The following is an 18,199-nucleotide window of genomic DNA, read 5'->3' as shown; positions in this document are numbered from 1 at the left end:
CACTCCCTATTCCTCCCTCCCCCAGGGTCTGGCAACCACTAAACTGTGCTCTGTCTCTATGGATTTACCTGTTTTGGATATTTGTTATAAATGGAATCATACACTATATGGTCTTTTGTGACTGGCTTCTTTCAATTAGCATAATGATTTCAAGGTTCATCCATGTGGTTGCAGGAGTCAGCACTTCACGCCTTTCTATGGCCGAATAATATCCCATTGCATGGATAGACCACATGTACAGGGGCCTTTCTGCCAGGATCCAAGATGGTAATGGGCTGGTGGTTGGGGCAAGTCAGCTGGTCGTTCGGCCTCTTTGTTTATTTCTCCTCTGTGACTCTTGGGGTCTGTCACTCTAGAATATGCTGTTGGGGCCTGGGGACCCAGGGAGACAACCAGTCTCACCACCTCCCCTTGTCTGTGCAACCTGATCCCAAAATTCCTCCCCGTGGCGGTGCTGGCAGCAGACACAGCTGGTGTGACCCCATCTGGGGAGGATGCTCCTGTTTCAGGGTTTCCAGTTGTCTCTGGTCAGGGGTCCCCGGCTAAACCCAGCAGAACCCTTCTCTGGTGACAGTTCTGAGGTCACACAGGGTGGGGCGGCTGCTGGTGGGGGCAGGGGCGCACCGCCTCTGGAGCTGGGGTTGCTCAACCTTGGGGCCTGGAAGGCAGTGGGAGTCCAGCCTGGCACCAGGCGAATTCGGCCCCATGCCCAAGGAGACGCTTAGATCTTCACTTGCAGGGCCTATTTTCCAGAGAAATTTAATTCCACATTGTTTGTTCTCTGCTCCGCAGACGCCTCAGCTGAGGAAACCACGAGAATCTCATTTGAAAAAGAATTTGGCCCCTGGAGACCCCTCCCCATTTGCCAGTGGGAGGGGGCCAAGACTGGTCGCCACCACGAGCAAACCCCAAGCCACAGGAATGTGCTGGGGTCACCTGGGGACAGAGGGAGGTTGGCTGGATAATGGGTGGGCAGTGAGCCAGTGAGCCTGTGTCACGCAGGGGTCTGCTGTTTTGTGACAGGCATACCGGGCTTGGAGGCCCCGGACCTCGGTGTGGATCCAGGCCCTGCCACTCTGGTCTGGGCTCTTGGGTGGTCATGTCTGTGGCTGACCACACTCACCTGGCCACTCGGGGCCTCTGCCAGCTGTGAGCAAGGAGCTAAGCTTGGCGGTGAGGGAAGCCACAGATGGGACTGGGGGCGAGGCGGGGAGGGAAGGAGGTGAGCTGGTCTTAGGCTCTGCAGGCTGAGCTGGGAGACACCCAGCACCCACAGGGGCCTTCTAGAACCAGAGGAAGGGAACCACATCAACTATGGCATCAGTTAGAGGTCTAGCAGTGCGGCAGACACTTTATATCCTTCATGGCATTTCTCCTCTCAGCAACCTCGTGGAGTGTCTGCCTTTCCTCTCTTTTACAGATAAGGAAACTGTGGAAGGCAAAGAGACGCCCCTAGTGCCACAGGGACCAAGGGCAGAGGCTGGGCAGAGGGCAGCCGTCCCTGAACTCTGTGCTTTCCACATCATGTCACTGGTCCCTTTCTTGGCCTCAACTTGTTTCTTGAGGGGATTATAGTCCAAATTATAGTATATATATTTTTTTTTGAATTTTTTTTTTGGCTGGACCACACAGCGTGTGAGATCTTAGTTGTCTGACCGAGAATTGAACCTGTACCCTCGGCAGTTAAAGGACACCATCCTAACCACTGGACCGCCAGAGAATTCCCCAAATCATAGTGTTTTTGAGTTGGAATGGACCTGCTTCAGGTCTCCCACAGTGGCTCAGCAGTAAAGAACCCACCTGCAATACAGGAGCTGCAGGAGACCTAGGGTTTGATTCTGGGTCAGGAAGATCCTCTGGAGAAGGGCATGGCAACCCTCTTCAGTATTCCTGCCTGGAGAATACCATGGACAGAGGAGCCTGGTGGGCTACAGTCCATGGGGTTGCAAAGAGTCAGCCACAACTGAAGCGACTTGGCACACAGCACACGCGGACCTGTTTCAAGCTGACACTTTACAGATGGGCAAATTGAGGCTCAGAGAGGGGAGGCAACTTGTCCTGAGTCACCCACCAGAAGGCAGAGCTATCCCCCAGTGCTCACTGGCCATTTGGCCCACGTGGGTAGAGCTCAGAGGCCCTGAAGCCAAGACTGTCTGTAGTGCCTGGTGGGACAGAAACTCCTTGCTCTGCCCAGGTTCAAAGCCTGTCTGTTGGTCTGATCCTGCCTCTGGTACTGAGAGAGTGTGGCTGCCTCGGTGCACCCTGTCCCCACTGTTGTGACAAGTCTGGGTCCTGCTGACAAGGTTCAGCCTTGTGTAGGGAGATAAAGGGCCACTTTGTGCTGTCTCATTTTAACAGGTCTGTGTCACCTGGGTTGACACGAGGGTGGGAGAGAGTCCAGTTTCTGTCCAGTAATGTCACCTGAGCCTGGTCACTTCATTGATTGACCAATATTTATGGGGGATTTTCTGGGAGCAGTCTGTGTGCTAAGAGTTGGAGAAAACAAAGATGAAATTTTATTTCCCTGCCCTCAAGGAGCTCATGGGGGAAGCAGATCTGCGGTTAACAATGATGATTTCACTATTTCATGATGTTCTTGCTCTGAAGGAGGATGTGTAAGGTACAGTGGGATCGTGGGGGAAACCAGGGTGGGCTTTCTGGAGGAGGCAGAGTTGAGCTGAGACTGAAAGGATTATTTGCCAGATGGACAAAGCAAAGGATGTTGAGTTTAGAGAGTCAGTTTAGTGAGTGCAAAGGAATGGATATGTGTCAAGGGAATTAGGAATAATTTAGAAGAGTTGGAGCGTATGAGTTGGGGTGGAAGTCATGGTGGTGTGGGACTTGAGACTGACTAGGAGGGATGTGAAAGCCTTTATATCTCACAGAGTTTGACTTTGTCCTCAGGGCAGTGGGGGAGGCAGCAAGGATTTCCACTGGGGACAGACCCAGCCAGATCTGTGTTTTGGAAAGTTGGCCTGGGCTGCATTAGGGATGGCCCAATGGGGTTGTGAAAGGTAGCCAGGGTGCCAATGTGGGGATCTGAGTGAAAGGAATGAGACATCCTCAGGCTGGGAGGGATGGAGAGGACCAAGAAGCGATAGGATTGAGGGGCTGGTTGTGGGCAGTTGGTGGTGGGGGAGTTGGTTTCTGGCTTGGGTGACTGGGATTCCATTCATCTCCATAGGGAAACTGGAGCTGCAGGTTTGCGGGTGAGGATGGAGAGTCATATGAATTAAGTTTAGGATCTGATGATTTGAGGGGCTGGTAGGACATCCAAATGGAGAAGTCTGGGTGACGGTTGGTTGATATAAGGGTTTGGAGGCCAGAGGAAAAGTTAAAACTGGGGAGATTTTGAGGTCATCACCCTAAATCAAATGCAGATGAGTTAAGGGACCACAGAATGCTCTGGAAGTGGTACAGGTTGATTTTGGCAGAAACGGTCAGTGCCCTGTCCATATCCCCTTGGCACTGCAACCCTGTATCTCTTCCAGATGGCTTTCTCTGCAGCAGAAGCAGGCCTGGCCTGTGTGAAGGACAGGCCAGGAGTGTCCCCAGGAGCATCCTCAGCAGTGACAGATGATACCTGGATGATGAAAATCACAGCTCTTCTCCTTTAGGAAGGTATGTTCCTTGTGGTCTCCCAAAGGGCACTGGTGGGAGGGGCTTGTTAACCCCCCTCTATTGGCTCCTCCCCTTCTCTGTGTCACTTTTCCATTTTCCTATCAGTCCTTCCTGGGGTCACCCCTCAAGAAGTGATTGGTATGCCCATTTTTTTTTTTAAATTGCAGTATAGTTGATTTACAATGTTGTGTTAGCTCAGCAAAGTGATTCAGTTATACATACACATAATTCATTCTTCTTCAGATTCTTTTCCAATATAGGTTATTATAGAATATTGAGTAGAATTCCCTGTGCTATACAGAAGGTCCTTGTTGGTTATTTTATATATAATAGTGTGTGTATGTTAATCCCAAACTCCTAATTTTTCCCTCCCCCTCATGTTTCCCCTTTGGTAACCAGAAGTCTGTTTTCGAAATCTGTGTTGGTTTCTGTTTTATAAATAAGTCCATTTGTATCATTTTTTAAAACTTAGATTCCAGATATGAGTGATACATGAAATTTGTCTTTCTCTGTCTGACTTACTTCACTTGGTATGATACCCTTTCGGTCCGTCCATGTTGGTGCAAATGGCATTATTTTGTTCTTTTTTTTAATGGCTGAGCAGTATTTCATCATATATGTACCATATATATACATGTATATATATGTACCTTATATGTACATGTGTGTATATGTACTACGTCTTCTTTGGGTCTCTCTGGTGGCTCAGACTGTAAAGAATCCGCCTGCAATGCGGGAGTCCTGGGTTTGATCCCTGGGTTGGGAAGATTCCCTGGAGGAGGGCATGGCAACCCACTCCAGTATTCTTGCCTGGAAAATTCCCATGGACAGAGGAGCCTGGCAGGCTACAGTCCATGAAGCCGCTAAGAGTCGGACATGACTGAACGACTAACCACAGCACAGCCAGCACATCTGCTTTATGCATTTCTCTGTCGATGAACATTTAGGTTGCTTCCATGTCTTGACTATTGTAAACAGCGCTGCAATGAACACTAGGGTGCATGATGTGTACATTCTTTTATTTTGGCCGTGCCCAGGGGCATGTGGGATCTCAGTTCCTCGACTATGGATCAAAGCCATGCCCCATGCAGTGGAAGCGTGGCGTCTTAACCATTGGACTACCCTGGAAGTCCCTGACATGCACATTCTTGTCGTAGAGTCCACCATGGGGGAACCCAGCCCAAGATGTCAATTTTATTCAGCTGGGATGAGAGTCTGCCTTGACCACTTCCTGCCTGTCTTGACTCCCAGTTGGCCTGGAAGTGGCTTGCAGGTGCCTTTGTGTCTGCAGCACCAGGACAGCCAGGTCAAGGCATGACCTGGCAAGCTGCTGTTGAATACAGCAATGAATAAACCCATCAGTGACTTCGCATTGCCTTTCAGAGGCCAAACTCTTCAACAAGCCCCACAAGACACCTTCCTACTTCTCCATCCTTACGTCACACCACCCTCCCCTCTGCTGTCTTCTTTCCTTCCCTTAAATTTCCCATGCTCCTTCCTCCCAGATGGCCCATGTGGTTCTCTCGGCCTGTCTCACCTCTTGCCCTACACTGGGCTTCTCAAGATAAGCCTATTTATCAGCTTCTCCCTCTCCCCCTCCTCTATCCCTTCCTTCTCCTTCTCCCTGCAACATCTTCTGCCCCGCGAAATCTTCCTTGACCACCCCTCTCCAGCCTAGACCAGATCGGGTGGTACTATTCTATTTTCCATTGCACTCTGTCCTGCCTGCTCCCTATCACAGACTTTAGTTATGGGCTTATGGGATTATTTTAATAATGCTTATTTTAGACTGGCATTTCACAAACCTTTTTGATCATGACCCATGGTAAGAAAAACATTTTATGCTGGTACCCAGTTCACATAAATACATATATAATTGAAATAGTGCTTTTCCTTACTATGCAGGGTACAGTGATATTTTCCATCCCATCCTATCCTATCCATTCCATTCCATTCTGTATTTTTTTTTTAAATGCTGACAATGACTCACTAAATGGACTACAAATTTGCCACTTAAAAACTGGTCTGGACACTAAGCAGGATGCTTGTAAATTCAGGAGGATAGGGGTCCAATCCACTGTGATTCATCACTGTAGCCCCAGGGCCTGGCACAGAAAAAGGTGCTCCATCAATATTTGTTGAATGACCTATGATAATGAACGAATACATATGAATAAGTGAATGAATTGCCTACCCTGCCCAGACAGGAAAGTGTGGCTTTGATTTGATTCTTCCGTTACTGAAAAAACCAGCCCACTTCCTGCGGCTTTGATCTGCAACCTTCATTCTAAACTGCCCTGCCTCAAGCCAACAGCTCCCCAAAGCTCATTTCCTGCTTTTTGAGTGCCTTATCTCCCTCTCTAAATATTCCTCAGCTTTCTCTTTCGGAGAATATGCATGCCTCCCCACCTCCAGTTCCTCTTCTCCACACCTTTGGCATGGGGTGGGGCTGGCTGACCTTTTGGGCCAAGTACTTCCCAAATCTCAGCCTCCAGGTGTGCAGAGCATTTCTAGGTCAGGTGTGTCCCTCAGTTGGGGCTAGAGAGTGGTGTACATCCTGCTGATGGACTTTGGGACAGGAAGGGAATAGATATTAACGAAAGAACCTTCCATATGTATAATTACAAATGATGAAAGATGCTATGAAGGAAAAGCTGTGCTTGCCTTGAGAATGTGTAATGCAGAAACTGCCTCTGGGAGATCAGGGAGGGCTTCTCCAAGAAGGAGACAATTAATCTGAGATCCAAAGACAATAGACAATAGGCAGGGAATGAAGGTGAAGCAGAGAGAAAGAGCCGGCAAGTGAAAGGGAACTGCAAGTGCAAAGATCCTGAGGTAGGAGCAACAGTACATAAACAATGGGGCTTAAAATGAAGAGGCTGGAGAGGTAGCCAGGGGCCAGCCCTTGTGGACTGGGTTAGGTATTTTAGACTTATTCCAAGAGCAGTGGGAAGCAAGTGTTTAAAGACACATGATGACACAGTTTTGAAAGATCCTTTGGCTATGGTATGGCTGAAGGATGGGAGCAGTGGTCAAGCAAGAAAGCTGAAAGACTAGTTCTGAAGTTGTGGCAGGTCCAAGATGGTACAAGATTTAGTGTGGTGGTGGTGGAAGTGTGGGCACGTGATCAACCTTAAATACTGTACCTAGTAGGTCATTTGTCCAGTCAACACTTTTAAACACCCACCATGAGTCTGCTCTGTACAAAGCGCCCTGGGGAGGTAGAGCCAGGCTGGGCTCTGCCGTCAGGCAGTTCACGGTCTGTCTGGGAGGACAGGCTGGCAGCAGACCAGCCAGTGTGAAGTGCCAGGTACTCTGGGAGAGTCAGCTGGCACGTGTCCAAGGCGCATGCCCGGAGGGAGAGCGGGCACCTGCAGTGGGTGCTTTTCTGCAAACGCTGTTTGAGCTCCGGGCAGAAAGAAGTCAGGGCTCTGGGCAAGGAATTCATTAATTCCTCCTCCCCAACCCCACCAGCATTTGCAGGACTCTTGGTCCCGGGAATCTCTGCTGTGCCCCATGGGTGCCTGTCTTCAAAGGTGCTTTTTTAGGAGGAGTGGCACCTGAGGGCACGTGAAGGCACTGGGGTCTCCCAGGTGTCTGGCAGCTGAGCCCATGAGGCCAGGTGAGGGCTTCTCACTCCCCTCTTCCTGCCTCTGAGTCACTTTTCTTGGAAGGGCTGTCGTTGGTAACCCTTCTTACTCAGGAGTCTCCACCCTTGGCCTCGCCCTGCCCTGGGGGAAGGAGCCACGGAGGAGCCCTGAGGTGTCTTTAAAGAGCAAGACTGACCCCCCACCCACACCCCAAGTAGGGCCTGGGTCTCCCCGTTGGAGTGGGAGTTCCCTGAGGGCAGAGCTGTTTATTTGTCTTAAACCGGAGCAAAGCCTTGAGCAGCTTCCTTCCCGGAGGCCTCTTGACAGTTAACTCCCCACCACCCCACAGAGTCTCTGAGGGACCCTCCCGATGTATGGGGTGGTGAATGGTGGGGCAGGTTTGTGGGGCTGCAGCTTCTTGCTCCCCATCTATCCTCCTGGTGCCAAGGACTGTCTGTGGTTCTAGCAGGACTTGGACCCTGGGCTGTGGGGTTTGTTCACAGGCTTCAAGGTGTTTCTCCACTCATTTCGTTCATAAAGCCCCAGGGACCACTTCCTGCTGTGGCTGGTGTTGGGGCTGAATTTATGGAGATGCTGGGGACACATGGAAATCAGGTCTCTGATCTCAGCCTAGATTTACCCCTGCCTCTTTTGGCTCAGGCTCCCTCCTCTGCCTCCTGCCTGGCCTCCTGGGTCTGTTTCACATATCAGTCAACAGACCTGCACCAGAAAGGGAAGAAGTTTGGAAGGAAAAGAGACTCTGCTGACCGGCTCTCGGAGCAGCCCCACCATTGATTCTCAGGATGGAGGGCCCAGGATCATCCAGTCCAGCCCCCTGCCTTCCTTCCAGGGAAAGATTTTCCAAAGTGAGCTCTGAGCTGAGCAGCCTCCAATCCTTGCTGGGGTCTCACTACCTTTGGGGGTCCACCCAAAACCCTCAAAATACAGGGTATAGGAATAGGACACCTGCTTCCCCCAGCACTCTTGGTCTGGATGAAGTATCATGGTGATGTGGAAGATAAACAGGCCCCAGGCTGAGCAGCTGCAACTGGTCTGCTGACACAAGATACCAGTAGGAGCCCTGGGCCCTGATTAGGTGAAAGCTCAGTCTGACATTTGCAGAAGAGGTCCTCAGTCTATGGGAGGGATCAAAGGAGGGAGGAGTCGCCAGCCCATAATATATCATACCAACCTCCCAGAAACCTTCACGCTGGAATTCATTTTGGTCGAGAGATGCATGCGTACACCAAGAAGGACACTGAGTCAGAACAAATTGAGCACAATTGAGATGACTGGCAGAGACCGAGAACTCCCCCCATATAAGCAACTTAAGCCCCTATTGTGAGCAACTCACTCCGAGTTTGTCCATATGCTCATCCACACGTACTTTGCTACTGATAAATGCTATCCCCTCATTTCACGATCTCCGTCTCTTTGCTGAATTCTTTCTTCAAAGAAAATAAGTAAGAACTGAAGTCTTGCTTCCAGGCATACCACAGTGGAGCTAGAGGACTTAAAAAAAGGCAGTGGACTTTAACAGCTGTGCAGAGGTGACAAGAGAAGACGTAGGCAGTTAATCGCCAATATGCATGTTCAGTGGCACCTCTGTGACAACCTAGAAGGGTGGAATGGGGTGGGAGATGGAAGGGAGCTTCAAGAGGGAGGGACATATGTATATATGTGTGGCTGATCCATATACTTGTGGCTAATTCATGCTGATGTATGGCAGAAACCAACACAATATTGTAAAGCAGTTATCCTCCAATTAAAAAAAAAAATAGAACCAGGAGATGGAGCCTTCTAGGCTCCAACGTGCAGGATGTTCCAAGCAACATCCTCTTGGAATCCAGGGAAGCTCAAGGGGCTGTAGGAAGGTCAGAGAGCACAGGGGAGGCCCGTTTCTTTGAGGACTTCAGACATATCCCCCACAAAATCCCTTCTAGAAGGACTGAGGGGAAAACTCTTGGTAGTAGCATCTGAATCGGGCAGGGTCGAATCAAGGTGGGTAAACGAGAGAGGAGGCTGGAGAAAGTTCAGATACTAAGTGGAGAGAGGTGTCCAGGAGAGGTGGCCTCAAGGAGAAGCCATGATTCCTATACTACTGAGGTCAAGAGCAGCTGAACCTGAACAGAGAGATGAACAAACTCCCTTGGCCCATGCCCACCCCTCACCTAGGAACTTTCTGAATGGAGAGGGAAATTCTGATTTAAACACACAAGAGGAAAGGCTTGCAAACAAACGCTGTCCACAAGTATTCCTAAGAAAGCAGGTAGGGGCTTCCCTGGTGGTCTAGTGTTTAAGAATCTGCCTGCCAATGCAAAGAACACTGGTTCGATTCCTGGTCCGGAAAGATCCCACATGCTGTGGAGCAACTAAGCCCCTTCATCACAACTACTGAAGCCCACGTGCCTAAAGCCCATGCTCTCCAACAAGAGAAGCCACCACATCAAAAAACAGCCTCCACACACTACAACTAGAGAAAGCTCGAGTGTTACGATGAAGACCCCGTACAGCCAAAAATAAAACATAAATAAATAAATGTATTTATAAATAAATCAATGCAGTAGTCATATACAGATGTGAGAGCTGGACCGTAAAGAAGGTAGAGCACTGAAGAAATGATGCTTTTGAACTGTGGTGCTGGCGAAGACTCTTGAGAGTCCTTTGGACTGAAAGGAGATCAAACGAGTTACTCTTAAAGGAAATCAATCCTGACTACTCATTGGAAGGACTGAAGCTGAAGCTCCAATACTTTGACCACCTGGTGCAAACAGCTGACTCTCTGGAAAAGACCCTAATTCTGGGAAAGACTGAGGGCAGGAGAAGAAGGGAGTGACAGACGATGAGGTGGTTGGACGGCATCACCTATTCAATGAACATGAACTTGGGCAAACTCTGGGAAATAGTGAAGGACAGGGAAGCCTGGCGTGCTACAGTCCATGGGGTCACAAAGAGTCGGACACAACTTGGTGACTGAACAACAGCAACAAATAAATCTTTAAAAAAAGAAAAAAAGGAAGAAGGTGGGATGTCAGACCCTTTCTTCAAATGGAAGCTTGCCATTAGTGTAGACGAATAAGATGGAGAAGTCAAAGGTAATCCAGCTGAAGGGAGTGGGCATGGAGTAAAGGGGTGATCTCTCCAACTGTTCAGGCCCCTCTGTCTTCCTGCCCTCGTCCCCCCCCAGGGGTTCTATACTGAATGATGTATTCCTACCTCTTCCCCGGGCAGTGGAAGAAGTCTGCCCTGGGTGTTGGCTTGTGGCAAAGCAGGAAGAGGTCCCTGATGTCCCCTTGCCCAGCGTTCATGCCCTCACGCCAGTGGGGTCATCACGCGCATTCCTTCATTCATGGAGCTTGGGAAACAGTTGGCAGGACAAGCTCCCTGTGTCCACCCTGAGGAGTCTGTGTCTAGAGTCATTTGATGGCCCCAGAAGGAGAAGAGGGAGATGCCAAAGGCCTTCTGAGGCCCCGTTTCTGGGTGGATTGGGGAATGTGGGGGGCTCGCCTTGTGGCTCAGCTAGTAAAGAATCCACCTGCAATGTGGGAGACCTGGGTTTGATCCCTGGGTTGGGAAGATCCCCTGAAGAAGGGAGAGGCTACCCACTCCAGTATTCTGGTCTGGAGAATTCCATGGACTGTATGACCCATGGGGTCGCAAAGAGTCGGGCACAAGTGAGCGACTTTTACTTGGGGGATGTGGGAGTGGGGTATAGATGTGTCTGCCCCTCCCCAGCGGCTAGGGTGGCTGCAGGGTGTTGTGGGAGTCAGGTCTGGGTGTCAGCCTGGTGGTGAAACTTCTTCGGGTCTCAGTTTTCTTGCCTGTGCCACGCCGGCCTGATATTGCCAAAGACAGAAACTGCACGTTCTGTAACAAGAAGCCCGTGGGTGAATTATGCTCTCGGCCTGGCCCCCAAGAGCCCCTCGGCCCACCCTACTCCTGTGTATCTTCCTCACAGTGTCCTCACCGTTCTCCCGGAATCTCCGGGTATGAGCGACTCCTCGCGGAATGTCCTCCCACGCTGGGAGCTGTGGGCTGTGGACCATGGCTGAGGGGAACTCCCTGTGGTCACCTCACCGACTCCTCAGATGCACAGACACAAACACATACGTATCCTGAGGTACTGAAGAGAAGTTTGCCTCACCCTGGAGATTCTTTCCACGAAGCCATGAGTCACCCGGCTCCTTCCCTCTGGGCACCCCGCGATTGATATTTGTCTTTTCAGCGACCACGACCACCACGTCTCCCTTCGCCCAGATGCCAGAAGGCGTGGTTTCAAGTCCCTGTTCCCCCACAGATCCAGGGCCTGCTGTTGGGTGTGTGTTACTTGTAAACTCAGGTTTTTCATCTGTAGAGTAAGGACCATCCTATCAATATCTAGACGGCAGGATGGAAATTATTAGTGTATGAGTATTCTTTCCCAGAGCTTCCCTGTTGGCTCAGCAGTAAAGAATCTGCCTGCAACGCAGGAGCCGCAGGAGACACAGGTTTGATCCCTGAGTCGGGAAGATCCCCTGGAGAAGGGCCTGGCAACCCACTCCAGTATTCTTGCCTAGAGAATGGACAGAGGAGCCTATGGTCCATATGATCGCAAAGAGTCAGACACGACTGAAGCGACTGAGCACCCAAGCACACGTTCTTTCCTGGGCATTCCCTTCCCTGTGCCGACTGGAGGGAAATTCTGGCTTGATCTTCTTGATTTCTTTGCCTCCCTAGGCCTCTAAGGAGGCATCTGATTTGTCAGAATAATCCTTAGACAAATGTGGTGTAGAGTTGGGAAGACAGAGAGAGAAAGGAACAGCAGGAGCAAGACTAAGAGAGGAGGGAGGTTTGGGAGCAGCTGCAACGTGTGAGGGGAAACAGGGTGGGAGCAAGGAGACTGAAGAAGCATCGCTGTGATCTGTGAAACCCTTTCGTTCAGGTTCAGGAATTCAAGTAAACAAACCTAGTTATTTCAAAATTGTCATTTTTCAGTTGCCACCCCTGATGATAACACAGTTTTGAGACCGCACCACTTGGATGATGACCATGTACACGATGTTGTTGTTACTGTTCAGTCGCTAAGTCGTGTCTGACTCTTTGGGACCGCATGGACTGCAGCATGCCAGATTTTCTTGTCCTTTGCTATCTCCTCGAGATAGCAGTTTGAGTTGATAGCAGTTCATCCAGTCATCTCATCCTCTGTTACCCCCTTCTCTTCCTGCCTTCAATCTTTCCCAGCATCAGGGTCTTTTCCAATGAATTGGCTCTTTGCATCAGGTGGCCAAAGTACTGGAGCTTCAGCTTCAGCATCAGTCCTTCCAGTGAATATTCAGGACTGATTTCCTGGTTTCATCTCCTTGTTGTCCAAAGGACTCTCAAGAGTCTTCTCCAACACTGCAGTTTGAAAACATTGATACATATGTCGAATGCTTGGCACATAGTAGGTGCCATGACTGGGGCTGTATCTACTTAACTCTGGAAGATGCTTGTGTGCGCCTGCACAGTCCCCCACTCTGGACCGGATGTTTCCTGAGTGTGGCGGTGACCACATCAGCTGGAGAGCGACTTGAAAGCTGAGATTATACTGTGTCTCCCTATCCTGTCTCCCATTAGACTGGGGGCTCCTGGAGGACAGGGACTTTACATTGTTTGTGACACCAGTGACACCTAATATGGGCGGTCTGTGTGAGGCCGCAGAACAGGGTTCTTCATACAAACTGTATTATATCTCTATTTCGCTTGATTCCCGGCCTGACCCTACCTGGGTCAGAGATGAAGACAGAGGGAGAAAGAGGGGAGAGATCAGGGCCCCAAATGTTTTCTGTCATGTACTGCCCAAGAAGGCAGAGGAGAATAACAGAGAAAGCATCCTGCCTCGCCCAGCCCCAGAGCTAAATGTGTCATTCTGGAGGATAAAGAATCCTATCCCCACCCAGTGGGTTCCCGTAAATCCAGGTGAGCTCTGTCTGGTCCTCCTGACTCTGTCTCATGGGTTGGGGAAAGGGCTGAGCCAAACCAAAGTTCTGTCTCCCGGCATTGAATGTGTTTACTTGTGTTTGGCAAAGTGGCAGGACTGGGGGTGGAGGTCATGATGACAGCAGCTCAGAAACTCCTACAGGAAAGGAACAAGGTATTTGCGTTGCATGCAAGTTAGAATCTGTCCATCTGGGTCATGGCTTGGTTTTTGTATCTCAGCCTGGTGGTTGTTTCAGGCTGTCCCTAGTTGAGGCTAGTTAGTTGCCATTCAATTAGATTCCAGCATTTACTGAGTGCCTACTATGTGGCAGCTGCCACAGTGGGTGCCGGGGGGAATCTTAGGAACAAGAGCAGGGTGCTGCCTTTGGGGACTCTTTCCCCAGCAGAGAGACAGATGTGTGCACAGCTCTCTTGGTTGCAGAGAGATTAGAGGTGTGAACAAGTGCTATGGTTGGGAGGGGCATAGAAGATAGAACAGTGAGCCTTCTGGAGGGTGAGGAAGACTTTGTAAACGTGGGAATGTGTGATCTGAACATTGAAGACTGAGCGGGTGCTCAAAGAAATAGAGAAGGAGGGAGGTAAAAGTAGCGTAGAATGACGTGCAGCAAGGTGAGAGGTTCAGTATGAAGTGGGGAAAAGAAGCAGTCTTTAGCAGTTACTGAGCACCTGCTAAGCACCAGGTTCTGTGCCAGGTACTCTGCATGTATACTGTCTCATTTAATTCTCCCAGTAATCTAAGGAGGTAAGTACCACTGAGCAAGGTAATATTTGGAGAGGACCAATGGTTGAGTCAGGATCAGTATCAAGTTTATCTGAATCCCAATTCCATGCTGCTTTTACTAGGCCGGTGGTTTTTTGAATATTTTCTATGAAATGTTTAGGATTCTGGGAGGTGCTTTAGGGACACATCTGATTTTTTGTTTCACATTTAAAATATATTTTAATCAACACATGCTCAAATGTGTTATGTAATAAAAAAAAAAAAAGTTTTCCTTGCATCTCTGTGCATATTTTTGAAATTCTTGTAAATGTGTCATTGCTTAGAAAGACTTTGCACTCTTCTCAGTAAAACTGTAAAAATTTAAAATTGTAAAAGAGAACCCAGTCACATGCCCATCATTTATAAGCCCAGATTACTAGGCAGGTGGGACTTTCAGTGTGTGATGGCCAACCAAATGCACATGGGCTTATCTCCTCCTCCTCCTCCAGAAATGTCTCAGAAATAAATAATACATATATAAATCTTCCCAAAGAAGAGAGTTGGGAGAAAGCTGTCTGTGGACAAGAGAAGTCTCCACATATTTATGGACGAATGGCTTGATGGAAGAGTCGTGACTGAGGAGGCAGGATGGAGGATGCTGTAGGCTGAATGCACATGGCAGGATCTGCAGCCCAGATGGGAGCTGACCCTCCCGTGGAAGACTGAAGAAGTTTGAGACGTGAATATGTGGGGTGCAGTGGAGGGTGAGAAGAGGATATACAGCTGAAATTGGGGGTCTAATTGAAAGTCTATAAATGAGAAAATAAACTTCTCTGATCCTTGTATGCAGAGTGCATAGCTCTGTCTGAGGAAGAGGAGGATAGCTGGTTTTAAGATGGTATCTTGGAGTAAAGCACATTACAGGCTGACATTTAGAAGTCTCCAAACATAAAGACCAATCCCTTTGAAACAAAGCCTGCCGTTTAGCTCCTCTTATCTATGCACACAAAGCTTCCTGGAAACTTTTCCACTGCTTCATTCTTAACTATGAATGGGCAACCGCAAGCCAGAAACTATTTGAGGAAACCTGAAAGAAGAAGTAGAAAGAACTAAGAAAAACAAACTGAAAAAAGAGATCTCCAAGGAAACAAACAATTTATAGGTAGAAGAGAACTTAACAAGAGAATCCAAGAAGACACTATATCTGTGAAACATGAGCAGTGCTATGAAAAAGGAACAATTAGAGAACAAAAAAAGTTCCTGGTATAAAAAAATACAACTTAAGTTCAGTGGAAAGGTGGAAAGTTAATGTCAAGATAATCTGTCAGAAAACAAAGCAAGAGGGAAAGAAATAGAATTATTGTTAGAGAAAAGAGGGAAAAAAACAAGGAAAGTCCAGGTTTGATTAATAAGTATTTTAGGTAGAAGGGAGAAAGTAGGAGAGAATATTCCAATAAATAATTGAATAGAACTTCCCAGACCAGAAAGACTCAAATCTTCCAGACTAAGAGAGCATAATGAACATGCAAGATTTTGACATTTCAAAATATATAGGAACATGGGAAGATGTTTACTAAAAGTTTTCAGAGAGAGAGAGAAAAAAAGACACCTACAAACGCATGAAAATCAGAAAGGCATCTGATTTCTCACGAGCAGTGCTGGATGCTAAAAGACAGTGGAACAGAATATCTTCAAAACTCAGAGGGAAAATGACTTTCAGTTTAGAATTCAATATCCAGCTAAACTGTCCATCAGGTACCTGGGCAGATCAAAGACATTTTTAGACATAGAAGGGCTAAAAGAGCTTACTTCCCATATACTTTTTCTTAGGAAGTCATATGAGAATGTGCTTCAATAAAACAAGGGAGAAAACTAGATGGGGGAAATATGAGGTTTTTGTCAGCTTGCAAGTTAGCTTGGTATGCAGTTTTATTTAATTAGTTAATGAATGTATTTCTTGTGTGTGTGTTTTCTCTTTGTTATGTTTAGGTATCAGGGTTATGCTAACTATGTAAAATGAACTAAATTTTCTACATTTTATGCTCTGAAAATATCTGCACAGGGACTAATCTCTTTCTTGAATGTTTGCCAAAAGCTAAAAGTGAAACACACACACACACCCATTTAGATCTTTTTAAAAAAGCAATTCTTTGACAATATTTTCTATGTTTTCTTTCATCATTATTTCATGACCTTTGTTCTGCCATCCAGTGTTCATTCTTATCCTTCCTTTATTTGAAAGAATGCAGTTTTGTCAAGTTAGAAATTAAATGCAAAGGCCCCCCTTCCAGAGAAGTGGGGCAAGTGATACAGTTCCCACCAATAAAATGAAAACATACGTGCTGTGAAAAGAGTTTCCAGAAAAGCTATTATTTTCCTGATAAAAGGGACAGATTTAGCTTTTTGCCCTTATCCCTTCTTCCCGCCTAGGATGTGGATAGGATGCCTAGAGATGGATGGAGAAGAAATCCTGCGAGCATGAGGGCAAACGCTACTTGGTAAAGATGGTACAGTGGAAACACAGAAGGACCGCTGGTCCTGAATGGCATCGAGAGCTTCACATAGACCCAGGACTCCCTGTCTCCACATATCCTGTTGATTAAGAAAAATTTATCCTTTATTAGTTTAAGCTACCGATTGTTTAATTTCCTGTTTTGTTTGTTTCTTCAGCAAATTCACCTTCAAATCATACAAGCTTTAACCTCAGAGGTGCTTCCTGGAACACAGAAATTTTTAGATTTTATGAAAAAGTATTGAGTAAATTGAAGGCTGTCATGAAGGGGGACAATTTTCTCTTCTCCCAATTCTCCATCAGCCCATAAAACAGGAACTGTCATCCTCTTGGAAGTACTGGGAAGCTACTTTTAAATTTTATTGGCAGCCCCTTCTTGTTCCTCACTGGGAGGGGAGGACTGACCTCTTGATTTGGTGGGGTTGGGAAAAGGTATCAAGTGTGCCTTGCTCAGCCCGTTCCTGGCTCTCTCTCTGGGACTGATTGAACTACAAGCAGCGTGTGCTCTCTGCTCCTGCCTTCTCCAGGCAACGAGTACCAGGGCAGTCCCAACCCTGCTTGAGGAGACTTCAATAGTCCAGCTGCTCTGCTGCGAGTGGGTGGGTAAGGTCACATCGGGAGAGAAGGAAAGGAAGCCCATTTGGGCCTTGGGTCTCAGCCACATCCTCTAACCCATCTGGACCAGCAATAAAGCTGACATTTTAATCCCTGCTTGTCTCCTGTGACTGTTTCTCAATTGGATCAGAACTTGGAGAAGTGAGGGGTGTGATTTACTAGCACCCGCAAACCTCAACATCTGTTGACTTTTTAGCCCCAGTGGGAAAAGGCACAGTTTGATGAAAACAATGGTTCACAATTTTGGTTATTATTAGACAGTACTTCTGTATGCTTAATCGGTTATATGTCTCTTCATCTCACTACAAAATGTATGTTCGTGCATGCTAAGTTGCTTTAGTCATGTCTGACTCTTTGCCACCCTATGGACTGTAGCCTGCCAAGTCCCTCTGTCCATGGGATCTCCAGGCAAGAATACTGGAGTGGGTTGCCATGCCCTCCTCCAGCATGAAAATGTATATCATACTATTATTGTTTTTTTAAGGTAAGAACCTGGATTGAGAGTGATAGGGCTCTTCTGGGCTTGGCTATCACTGGGCTTCCCTGGTGGCTCAGACGGTAAAGAATCCGCCCGCAGTGCGGGAGTCCTGGGTTTGATCCTTGGGTTGGGAAGATCCCCTGGAGCGGGGCATGGCAACACACTCCAGTATTCCTTCCTGGAGAATCCCCATGGACGCAGGAGCCTGGTGGGTTACAGTCCATGGGGTTGCAAAGAGTCGGACACAACTGAGTGAATAAGCAGGGCACAACTAGGTCTGTGGCTTGACTTTTCTGGGCTTCAGTTTTATCAGTTATAAAATGAGTGGGTTAGACTGGATGACGGATAGGAGCCAGTTCAAGGTTTGATATTCTTTCATGCATTCAACACACTTTTACTGAGTAGCTAGTATATGTTGTGTGCTGATCTGAAGGCTCGTTGTACAATGTTGGACAAAACAAATATGGCCCCACCATCTCCAAGTTCAGAATCCAATAGGAGAAACAGATGTTAAGTAAATACTTGTAAATGTATAATTACAAGTTCAATAAAATTTTAATAAGTGAGTGATTGGATTGTGTATAACTTTCCTACAAGTTCACACTTACCCATGCTCGGAAAGCCTGGTGGTTGGTCCAACAGTCATCAGCTCACGGTGGTACCACTGCTTATGCAGCTGCGACAGGAGCTGCAGTGCTCAGGAAGACATAACAAAGAAGCTTCCA

The 18,199-nt window shown here is 47.9% G+C and overlaps 1 long non-coding RNA gene across 1 annotated transcript; it reads left to right on the top strand.

Annotated features, from left to right (window-relative positions):
• The first annotated feature begins 792 nt into the window (after positions 1-792).
• On the top strand, positions 793-17,032 carry LOC145542699 (uncharacterized). Its single transcript, XR_014080075.1, has 3 exons — positions 793-2,620; positions 3,492-3,621; positions 16,300-17,032. It is a non-coding gene; the product is annotated as an uncharacterized LOC145542699 (long non-coding RNA).
• The last annotated feature ends 1,167 nt before the right edge of the window (positions 17,033-18,199 follow it).

The sequence above is a fragment of the Giraffa tippelskirchi genome, chromosome 3, assembly GCF_054371585.1.
Source record: "Giraffa tippelskirchi isolate mGirTip1 chromosome 3, T2T-mGirTip1v1.2.pri, whole genome shotgun sequence".
In the NCBI taxonomy this organism is placed as follows: domain Eukaryota; kingdom Metazoa; phylum Chordata; class Mammalia; order Artiodactyla; family Giraffidae; genus Giraffa; species Giraffa tippelskirchi.
Note: the sequence above shows the minus strand (reverse complement) of the source record. Positions and strands in the feature narration are given on the sequence as shown.